Below are 12,231 nucleotides of genomic sequence, written 5' to 3' on the forward strand. Positions count from 1 at the left end.
TATATATATATATATTCTTTTTAAACAGATCTTCTTCCTAATTAAAATGTTATTAAAGAATCTATATATTCTTGTTTTCTATCTTTTAAAATCACTTAAACAATTAAAAACGTAGGAATTAATTTTTTCTTTTAATCTCATTTTATCAATTAAAATAGAATAACTTCATGTACTCGATCTTTCGACGGATAATGTATGTCATATATTTAAGATCATAGTATATTGGTCATTAATTTTTGTTTAAATAATGATAAAAATAATTAGGAAAAATGAACAACTACACCCCTAGATTATGACCGAAATTTCAGAGACACACCTTAACTAAACTAAGGTCCTATTACCCCCTGAACTTAATCTTTTTGTAATTTTATACACATTTTGTCTTATGGGCGCACTCCGTAACTCCATGAAATTGAGGCGTGTGGGAGATATTTGGATGTCACTTAAGCCAAAAAGGTACATAAAATTACAAAAAAAAAAGTTGGCGNGGGGGGGGGGGGGGTGTTATAGGACCTTAGTAAGGTGTGTCTCTGGAATTTCGGTCATAATCTGGGGAATGCTTTTGCATTTTCTCAAATAATTATAATTAAATAAGAAATTATTTTATTTTTTATTTTTTCAAAATTAAAGTGAGATAAACATTTGCTAATAGGTTATAGTATAGATATGAAACTTACACTCTCAATAGTTTAGGTATGAAACTCAAAGAAGGAATAAATTTAGGTGTGATTTTGACATTTAACTTTTTTTTCAGTAACTTTAAGGAACATCTGCCCAGAACTGCCTGTTTAGGTATACGATTACCACATATACACCTTGTTTGGCACATATGATCAATAAAGACAGGGGCAAAGTTAGGTAGGATTTGCGGGTTCCGACGAATTTAATAATTTTTTAATAGATTTTGTATTTGTACCAGAAGATTAAATAAATAAATATATACATATGTTAACTTATGAATCTCTAACAAAATTGTTAGGTCGCTTAGTGGTATGGAAGAGTCGTGAAAATGTTCTTCACTCTAGAGTTGTGTGTTTGAACCCCACTTTTAACAAAAAAGTATCTCCTCTTTCTGTTTTGTTTTTTAGAATGCTCAAACTCATAATCTTGACTCCTCAAAGGTGGTTGATACAACGTGTTACCAAAAAATAACAAAAAAATCACTATTTTTCTATTTTAAAAAATATTCAATGGATATCTCTACCTATATTTTGATTGAATCGGTAAGAAAAAAGAAAAATCGAAATGTTTTCGTTAGAAAAAATTAGGAAATTTCCTACTATTTCAATGAGAATCTACTTTCACCAAGTATTTTTTCTATTGATTTGATTCGAAAGGTTGAATGATTTTATAAAAGAAAATCTCTAAGTTGAGTGATTTTATTGATACAAAACAAAATTGAATAACTTCATTAGATAATTCTTCATAGTTGAGTGTACTGATGGCAAATGGGCGGGTTAAGTCAAATTTGGGCGAGTCGAAAATGGGTTAATATAAAAAGGAAGAGAAATTACAATATTTTTAGTTAAATCATGAATTTATAGTGAATAAAAGTTGGAAACTTAACCCATTTGATTAATCCATACTTTACCCATATTTTTATGGGTTGAAAATGGATATCAACCCATATTTTAACCATATAAAAAAATCACTCACCCAATCCATTAAACTATGAACGAATTACCGAAATAGAACTCATTTTACCGACACTAATTGAGTGATCTTTTGAGATATTTACTTTGATCACCAAATAAACTTCCTGCTCATTTCAGATCCTATTACTATATGTATTATTGCATACTTATCTAATTTTTAGTTCAAGGCAGACGTATCAGAATACTTGGTGGATATATACACTATATACCCCCGCATACAATTCATATTTTGTGTATCTTAATTAGGGGTTGTTTTTGTATCTGGTTGGAATTATACATGTATTAATAATGTAAAGATTAGTTATGAGGGAATGTATGCATTATGTTTTACATGTATTAGTATACGTAGATATCCCACTATTTATCTAATATAAAATAATACATAAATTTCTTCATTACTTATACATGTACTAGTTGCAAATCAAATATAATATTGATTTTATGGGCGAATAATAGCAGTAAATTACTTCCCTTCATGCAAGTTTTTGATAGTTTAAATCTTACCAGAATTCAAACTTTGAATACATAAAGTCAAATTAAGTGTAATTTATTTTGGATATACTGTATATATACACTACTGGATTCACATATCTATGGCCTCTCTCGCTCCTCTCTCCCTTTGTATCTGTATTTTAGAATGTATCTGAAATATATCTCATATCCAAATATATGTATAGTGTGATTCATATGTATATGAGATACACCGACTCTTTCACTCGTCTCTTTCCCTGATCTCTCGCTCACCTCTCTTTATTTGTATCTATTATATCTAGTATCTTAGATGCACGTATTTTGTGTGATTTGCATGTATATGAGATAAAGAGACTTACTCAGTCACATCTCTTCTAATGAATATGTATTTCAGAGGGTAACTAGTAGTGTAAATGCATAAACCAGGTGTATCTAACAAAAACCATGGTAAGAAATTATTAATTAGTTAGATCATTAACATGTAGTTTCTTAAAAAAATATATAAGTTGAACTAGTGATATGATAGAAGTGTCTATGTAATTACGTAGTTTTTTCTAATTTTATACATAAATAACTTACTTCCTAACTAGCTACACACATGGTATCACTTATAAATGATTTCATACCTTTTCATAACTCACATCTAAACCAATCAGCAAACGATTTCTTAATGGTACACAACAATATCATATACCGTTGTACACGCACTTTCCTGCAACAATATAATGTAACATTATACGATATGTTGTAACAATATACGTTGAGTTACACTCCATCTCAGTTAAGAGTATAATTTATACATTAATACAGTTTTGAAAAATAAAATGAAAATTGAGAGAAAAAAGGGATGAAATGGTTAGATCAAGGGCAAAGGAAATAGAATTGAACTACGAGTTAGGACTTGGGTATTACAAGACAAAGTTATGCTGCATATTGTTAGGATAATAATTTACTAAAGTACCTTTTTTTTGTTTCCCTGATTTTTGAAGCTTACACTAAATTAAAGTTTGAGTTTTATTCTAAAAAGGGAATTTTTTGAAAATAACAAATATTAGACACTCTATAGCTATAATTTGCTTAATTATGAATCATAACAAAATATTTGGGGAGGAGGGAGGAGATAGAGTAGTTTTTCGCAGATTCTGGAGAAAAAAACACAAATACAAACCGATTTATATCAAAATGATTACATATTAAGAGGAGAGAGGCGAGCGAAATAGTGAGATAAAGAGAGAAGAGAGGAGAGAGAGAGAACGAGAGAGGGAGGATAGAGGTGGCGAGATCAAGATAGGAGGAGAAAGACGATCCAGATCAAGAGAAAGAGGATAGACGCGAGCGAGATCGAGGGAGCGAGGATAGAGGTGTGCGAGATCGATATAGAGAGGAGAAAGACGAGCGAAATCAAAAGAGGAATGAGAGAGGCAAGCAAGATCAAGAAGGGGAGGAGAGAGACAAGGGAGATCAAGAGAGGGAGGAGAGAGGATTGCATTTTGTATTTCCTTTTGTATTGTATCCAGTATTAATTTCGTATCAATTGTATTTGAAATACAATGAATCGTTTTTGGCATTTATTTTCTATTTTATTCTTTATTTAATTTTGGGAAAAGGGTCAAATATGCCCCTAAACTATTCGAAAAAGTCTAGATTTACCCTCCGTTTAAAGTTTGGTTCACTCATGCCCTCACCGTCCAACTATTTAGTTCGAATATGCCCTTATGGGCGTTAGTTGTCATGTTGGACATATCCAACTCATTTTTTTTATATATTAAATGTCATATGGAATTGCCATGTCATTTTGACATTACCACATGACATTTATATGAAAATGAAAAGATATTCGGACTCATAAACACCTAATCCGACCCATAAATCAACTCCTTTTAAATTTACTATCTGACCTATTTTTAATAATTAAACAATTTTTCGGTAAATCTTGAAAATGAGTAATGATTTTTAAAAAATAGAAAAAATATAAAAAAAATATAAAATTAACGCCAAAAATTCACAAATAAATATAGTAACCTTAAATATAACATTTTAATATTTTTTTTTAAATTTTTATTTTTTCGGTAAATCTCGAAAATGAATAAATTTGATTAATAAAAAATATGAAAAGTATGAAAAAATATAAATTAACGCCAAAAGTTCACAAATAAATATAGTAACATTTCAATCTACAATTTTTTTAATTTTTTTTTTTGATAAATCCCAAAAATGAGTAATTTATTAATAAAAAGGGAAAAATATGAAAACAAAATAAAAAATTACGTCAAAATTCACAAATAAATATAGTAACCTTAAATTCAATAATTTCAAAAAAAATTTATTTTATATTTATTTCATATTTTCCTTTTTTTTATTTTGTGAATTTTTAACGTAATTTTTATATTTTTTGATATGTGTTGTTAATAAATTCATTTTTGGGATTTGCCAAAAAATTAAAAATTAAAAAATGTTGAAATTGTTGAATTTAAGGTTAATGTATTTAATTTTTAATTTTTGGCGTTAATTTGTATTTTTTCATATTTTTTGTTAATCAATTACTCATTTTCGAGATTTATCGAAAAAAATAAAAAAATTTAAAAATGTGTTTAAATTTAATTTAAGGTTACTATAATTATTTATGAATTTTTGGCGTTAAATTTATCTTTTTTTCATATTCTTCCTTTTTTTTTATTAATCAATAACTCATTTTCAAAATTTATTGAAAAAATAAAAATTAAACAGAAATGTTGAAAATTGGTCGGATAATTTATTTAAAAGTGGGTTAATTTATGGGTCGGATTAGGTGTTTATGAGTCCAAATATCTTTCCATTTTCATATAAATGTCATGTGGTAAGGTCAAAATGACATGACAATTCCATGTGACATTTAAATAAATGAAAAATGAGTTGGATATGTCCAACATGTTAACTAACGCCCATAAGGGCATATTTGGACCAAAAGTTGGACGGCGAGGACATGAGTGAACCAAACTTTAAACAAAGGGTATATTTAGACCTTTTCGAATAGTTTAGGGGTATATTTGACCCTTTTCCCTTTAATTTTTATCAATTGAGGTCGAAATATAATGAACACACGAAGGAATGGTCTAGTGGACCCTTGTACTTGTATCAGTTTGTATTATGAACCCTTCTACTTAACTATTTGTCAACTGAGCCCTTAGACTCAATGAAACTCAAAATTTAAACCCCCTTGACTTTGTGTGAACTTCAAACGCTCAACAAAAGTGACACGTCGTCATCCACGTCAGATTTTAAATAACACATCATTAATTATTTATTTTTAAGGAAAAAACAATTGTTTTCACTTCTTTCCTCTTTTATTCTTCTTTAACCATCATCTTCAATTTTCACTCCAAAAAAAAAAATCACCAAAAAAATTTCTTACATCAATGATAAAAGAATTCTCTCCTTCATCCAATCCAAGATATTCAAAGCTCTCATCCCACTATCCACAATAGTCACTGTACAATTTCAACAACATAACATTCAAAATCTCCAAAAAAAGCATTTCCCCCCCTAAAATTCAGCTCATAAAAATCAGATTTTTTTTCACCTTTACAAGATGTATTTTTGAGGAGACGCTCAATGACTATTCTGTCCACAAGACTATCATCAACAACAAAAAAATGAACTTCATGAGTAGCATCTGTTAACGGCAACAACTCATCTTACTCCTCCACCTTCTTCGCCCTAAGCCGCCGTGAAATCATACCATTTCTGGCCATCTCACTCTACAATCAAAATCAACAAAAATGAAACAAAACCCACAAATATTTCACCAAATTAAGAAAGCCCCACAAATTTTCTTGATTTTTTTAAAGTGAAAATTGAAGATGGTTAAAGAAGAATGAAATTAAGAAAACCCCACAATTTTTTTTATTTTTGTATTATTTTATTCTTTTATTAATATTTTTAAAATTGAAATATAGTACTCATTCGCTTTAAGGAGTGTGAAATAACACACTTTCGCCAACTCAACCATCTTAAAGCCACATAAGCGTGGTCAATGGTCAGAGGGGTCCGATAAATTGTGTTTTATTGAGTCTACGGGTTTAGATGACAAAGAGATACGTAGAAGAGTTTGTTGACACCCAATTCTGACCCTCCTCAATAGGAATCAATTAAAGAGTTTCTTACCTTTTTACGATTTTGAAATAGTTAGTTTTTATAAAGTTTAAATTTTTTTAATGTAATCTTATCACTCTTTATAAAAAAAATTTATATAATATATATGTCTTAAGTAGTCATATATGCGATCGGTATAGTTTACGCCTGTTGGAAAATCATCTCGGAAAGATTTTACTTTGTTTGAATATTTTAGTAATTAGTTCGGTTACAAAATCGTCTATATTTTAAATTATTTGATGTGTATTTAAATTAACTATTTTTATTTCGTCAAAATTAAGAATCTCGTTAATTTATTTATTGATTCATTTTATTTAACTTCTAGTTTGACGTCGATATTATTCTCAGGCATTAAAGGGTCAATTTTTATCATTTAATCCATTCTAATTAAATCACAGCAGCCTTAGCTCAAATTGGCAGCCCAACCCGTCCAAATTTTTATCCAAATTAAGCCTATTTAACCAATTTCTCTTATCCAATTAATTCCAGCCCAACTCTCCTTTCGCACCCAATTCCCTTTTAATCCAAGTAAATAATAAAAATCCATCCCACCAATAATTCAACCGCCCCAGCCCATGCCCTCTTCTTGACCCGTCCCTTTTTTTCCCTTTTCACAAGGGAATCCAGAGGCGTACAGTAGCAAAGACGATTTCAACTCCTCCAACATCTACAACAAGCAGGAGTAAGGACGCCTGAAGAAACGACAACCCATGGTGTCCCCCCAACGGCTACCAAAAAGTGACAATAGAATGTGTCGAATCCTACGGCGCGAGAAACGCAAGGAACCAGACGCACCTCAGCGTCTACGTCCCCTTTTGCTCGTACAACAGTGTCTTTCCCCGTGCTTTGAACCTCTGAGATATTCGTACTTGATTGCGTGGATGGATACCACGTCGAGGGCAAGGACGAACGACTACGTCCGCGTCGTTCCTTGACCCGAATTTCATGGGATTTGGCTGCGAGTTTGTACAAATGAGTAGCTGGCGTCGCCCTTGAGCGTTTTTCTTCAGGGATTTTGAATTTTTTGGAATCATTTTCAAAATCCCAACTTTACCCTTTTCTCTCCCATTCCGAAAACCCTAAATCTCCTCCTACAAAAGATTTTTTGTTCTTCATTAGGAGGGTGGGAGAATTTTAGAGAGAGAGTTGAGAAAATATTGAGGGGATTTTTTTTTTGAGTTAGAAAGTCTACGGAAAAATATACACACCGAAAACGCGTCAAACAAAATGACTAAGAATACTTGCTAACTACATTAAGGAAACCAGAGAAAATAGTAGATAGATAACTCTAATACAAGTTCTATTCTGCCATTTTCGCCCGCCACAAGTTAGTCCAAGATTTCACCCGGTTTGTTGGTTCATTGTTGGCGTTCGGGGTCGCGTGGTGGAGGAACTTTGTCCTACTCGTTGTTGTCCAGATCCTGCACTCCAAAAGGTAACATACTTTCGATTCAAGCATTTCGTTTTCTTAATGTGTGGGTAATTGACTTTTTACTGTATGAGCTCTACAAAGTTAGTATTTCGAGAATATTTGCTGATTTTAAAATACATTAGTATTTTTATTTATTTATTTATTTTTCATCTTGTTTTGTCCAAATGTGACTCGGGCCCGTTTGGATGGGCTTAATAAAAGCTGCTTTAAAAAAGTACTTTTGAAAGTGCTGAAACTTATTTTAAAAATAAGCAGTTATGTGTTTGGATAAAAGTGCTGAAGTTGCTATGCCAAACGCGAAAAGGGAAAAATGGAATAAAGAGATGTTAGGGTTATGTTGTAATTTGGAGATTGTATAAAAATATTAAGGGCAAATAGATAAAAATGTGGTCAACTTAAAACAGCTTATAAGCTAAAATAAAAAAAGCACCCCTACCCCAGCTTTTAATTTTTGGCTTAAAATAAGTTTTTTTTAACTTAAAATAAGTTATTGTGAGTATTGCCAAACAGCTGAATAAGTCAAAAATCAGCTTTTAAGTCAGTTTGACCAGCTTTTAAGCTGAGCCAAACAGGCTCTGGGCATAGAGATCTTGAAAGATTTTTCTCTAGACTTTGAAGTGTTTCGATGTATGTTACTGTCCTTCTGTTATTAGTCATATTTCAATGTTGAGTATGGAGTCCCGTAGTGAAAAAAATAATAAGTTTAAAAATGATTTGGTTTCATCTTGATTGGATTTGGAATTGAAACAGTCATTTACTGGCCTCTTATTTTCTTGTTTCCGTTAAACGTGATTTGAAATAAGTGATCGTTTTTTTTAAACGTCTTCTTCTCCGCTGATTCGTTGATTATATGCAAGTGTTCTTTTAAATCGCTAGGTCCAAATCTGTCCATATTTTTCTTTGTCTAAATTCAATCACGTTAACTAGGAAGACTAGTTAATCGAGTTTTCTGTTTCTAAAAAGTCATTATTGGCTATATCCTTTCTGTTTCTCCTGTTTACAGTCTTGTATGTCTGTGTTTTGGCTGAGAACTTTAGGGCTTGTGGTATTGATTTGTTACTTGTAAGGGTCAGATAGGCGACGCTTTGATCGAAAGATAATTTTTATTGTTGGTGTCAATGTCATTGTGTGTGGCATTACAGTATGTCTCTGCCTGACTGCTAGATTTTCCCTTCTCTATCGATAACCATCATGTTGATTTTATATGCTTGTTAATACCTTGTTGGGATCCTTGCTTGTGTTATCGGTCCGATGTTTTAATTTATTGCCCACCCGTGTAATTTCAAACTCTGTATTATTCATAACTTTGAGTTTTAGACAATATTTCAGGGAAGTTAGGCCTCCGTTTCGTGCTCGAGTTGGTAGCTCTCTAATATTAACTCGTTTCCGTCTTATGTTACAAGAATGAAATCTACTCCTTAAAGTTCATTATTTATAGGTATATTTACTCTATAAGTTTGTGATTTTAGAAAGGAATTTTACCAAATCTTGTGTATATTATTGGTTTGTATTTAATGCTCCTATCTGCCCAACTTTCTCATTTTTATTTTTTTTTTGCCTTTTTGATATAGCATGTTATTTTATTTCTTCATTTATTCTTTTTTTTTTCTTTTTGATTGTCTACTTTATGGGGTGTTATTCTCAGGACTTTCATCTTTGATTTAATTGAATACATGACATATTGATCTTTCCTAAGGTGCAAATATTTTAGGTCACTGCTTATGCTTTGTGGGTCATATGTACCCATTTTGTACAAGTCTCGTTTGAAAATATTTGAATTTTTCTTTTATAATATTTGTTGTATATCAAGCTCAGACTAGTAAATGTTAAACGAATTTCTTTTGGAAAAATCTAGTTTTGGACATTAGTGCTTCACAGCTCAAATTAGTTGTCGCTATCCTAGGTTCTTCCATTGTTTCGTCCCGAGTTTCTTTGGGAACTTGAGTTTATAGATGATAGGATTATTTTGACCTTCGTCATCCTCAATATCATATTAGGTTGCTGCCTGGATTTGTTTTAGTCGCAACTTACTGTTTATTAGAGTTTATTCAAAGTCAACTTTATGCTTGGTAGAAAGTTTGTGTGATTATTTTATTGCTATCATTACAATAAATGCTAATGCCTTATTCATATTCTTTGTCACATGTGAATCCGAGTCCATGGCGGACCATTTCCCTCTTACATATTTGGAATGAGCCATGAAGGCTCAGGTTTCATTCATCGAGTCAATCCACAAAATTGACGAACAGGTCCTCAAAGTTCGAAGGATATGAAGCCAATGAATGATTTGAAGAATTTGGGCCAAAATGCCCACATTTCGTTTTATTTTCAATCTTTGTTGTATTTTGTTCTCTTTGGGCCTAAGCCCTTGTCGTCTTTCTTTTTTCGCAATTACTATTAAATTGTATGTGTAGTTTAGGACAGGTACAAAGTGATATGGGCCAAGGCCCAACACTAAATGGTTCCAAATACTGGTCCAGGCGGACAGATAACCCGGATTTGGACCCAACTCTCTCTCTCTCTCCTCTCTCTTTCTTATTTTCGTTTATTTATTTGCTTTTATTTGTCGATAGTTTTAAAGTTAAAGAATTCAAATCCCCACATACGCCGTAATGTTTTAACAACTTAAAACTGAATCAAGTTTAATGGTTTTAAAATAATAAATTTCTCAAGTTAGATGTTTCACTTAGATAAAAAGTTAAGTATTCATTTTTAGGGAAAATACTTATTAATAAAAAGGGGTAAAAAATTATTAATAAAATAAGTTCAGGGGGGTAATAGGACCTTAGTATAGTATAAGTGTGTCTCTGAGATTTCGGGCATAGGTTGAGGGGGTACTTGGGCATTATCCCTTTCCAAACAACTATAAATAATTTTTATTCCAAAATAATTTAAGTTAGATCATTTAGCCAAATAAAATTAGTTGTCGGATAACCGCAAGTAAGCGTGCGTCTTAGGTGCCATTAAAACCTTCCTAAGACGCTAATATGAATCCCTGATCCCTTTTAAAATTTTTCAATCGATTTTTCTGTTTAAGTCTGTTGAAAACATAGTTTTTCTTGATTTTTCTTAAAAAATTAAGTGCGACTCTAAAAAGTCGAAAAACTTACAAAAATATTATTTTCTAGAAACTTTTAATGAAACAGAGTTCAGAATACAAACTGATACAAGTACAAGGGTCTACCCGACCATTCCGTCCAATTATAATCATCCTCTCTTGGATTAGATACAAATACATTTGACAGAGCGGATGAATGTATATTGTATTCGTATGAATACAAATACAATTTATATAAAAATACAAAATATAGTTTTTCAAATAAACCTTACATAAAACACAAAACTCTCAGATACATCTTATTGAATACAATTGGTACATAATATATTTGAATGAATTTCTTCTTATTAGCATGAGGGAGAAAACACAAAGAGATGCGAGAGAGAGGGAGGAGAGGCAAGGAGAGAGGAGAAGGGTTTTATATAAAAACAAGACATTGCTCTTTTTTTATGTAGAATATTCTTAAAATATACTCCATTTGTTCACTTTTATTTGTCATGTTGCGTTTTCTGAAAGTCAATTTGACTAATTTTCCAAGTTAAATTAGATTGCATTAATTTGATTTTTCGAATAAAAAATTTAGATAATTCAAAAACTATATGAAAAGTACTATAAATTGCAATTTTTTGCATATAACTATGGTAAAAAAATACATCTTAAAAGGCTGATTAAAAGTTTTGTAGTTTAACTCTAAAAATAAAAAATATGATAATTTAAAATGAAATGAGAGAGTAACTATATTTTTCATAAATAAATTGCAATTTTGACAAGTTTCTTAGTTTTTCCTTTTGAAAATGTGAAGTTGGGTCCTCATTTTAATATGTTTTGGGTCTTGACCCATTTTTAAGTTGGGAAAATTATAAGAATATTTAGTTTAGTAAAAATAACATTTTAATTTACCTAATATCAATCTACTCTTTTTATTTACAATAATAACATATCTATATATATATATAAATCTGAATCTTGATCCGCTGATGTGGCGCCCTCCAATGGCCAGCATTTGCCAATATCTATTTTTATCTTTTTCTGATTTATTTTTTATTTTTATCTCAAAACAAATACATAAATGAGTAAAAACATCACACTAAATACTATAACTAATTACTTGCTCAGTTATAGCCCAAAAAATGCAGTCCAACCCATTTACAACTCAGCCCACTAACATCACATTAATTACCCAAATTAAATAGATTTTAAATCAATTTTTTTTAAAAATTACTCACTCCTCAAATTTGAAATTGTTATAAAGAATTATTTGTTGAATTGCTATCTTTAGACTTTATGGCAACATTTATTGTTATTTCAATTTAAAAACACATTATGATTTTGTTAAAATATTTATTACTTATTCAATCCATAAAAGTTATAGTTATATATAATATAAAATTATTTCTTTCATCTCCTTTATTCGTTTTTATATTTATTCTTTTCCTCTTTTATTTATTTTTACAATTTCATATTTATAACTTATACCTATTAAA

At 30.6% G+C, this 12,231-nt stretch overlaps 1 long non-coding RNA gene across 1 annotated transcript; it reads left to right on the forward strand.

Annotated features, from left to right (window-relative positions):
• The first annotated feature begins 6,789 nt into the window (after positions 1–6,789).
• LOC114075085 lies at positions 6,790–10,199 on the forward strand. Its single transcript, XR_003575423.1, has 2 exons — positions 6,790–7,692; positions 9,019–10,199. It is a non-coding gene; the product is annotated as an uncharacterized LOC114075085 (long non-coding RNA).
• The last annotated feature ends 2,032 nt before the right edge of the window (positions 10,200–12,231 follow it).

Source organism: Solanum pennellii, chromosome 12, assembly GCF_001406875.1.
Source record: "Solanum pennellii chromosome 12, SPENNV200".
NCBI lineage: Eukaryota > Viridiplantae > Streptophyta > Magnoliopsida > Solanales > Solanaceae > Solanum > Solanum pennellii.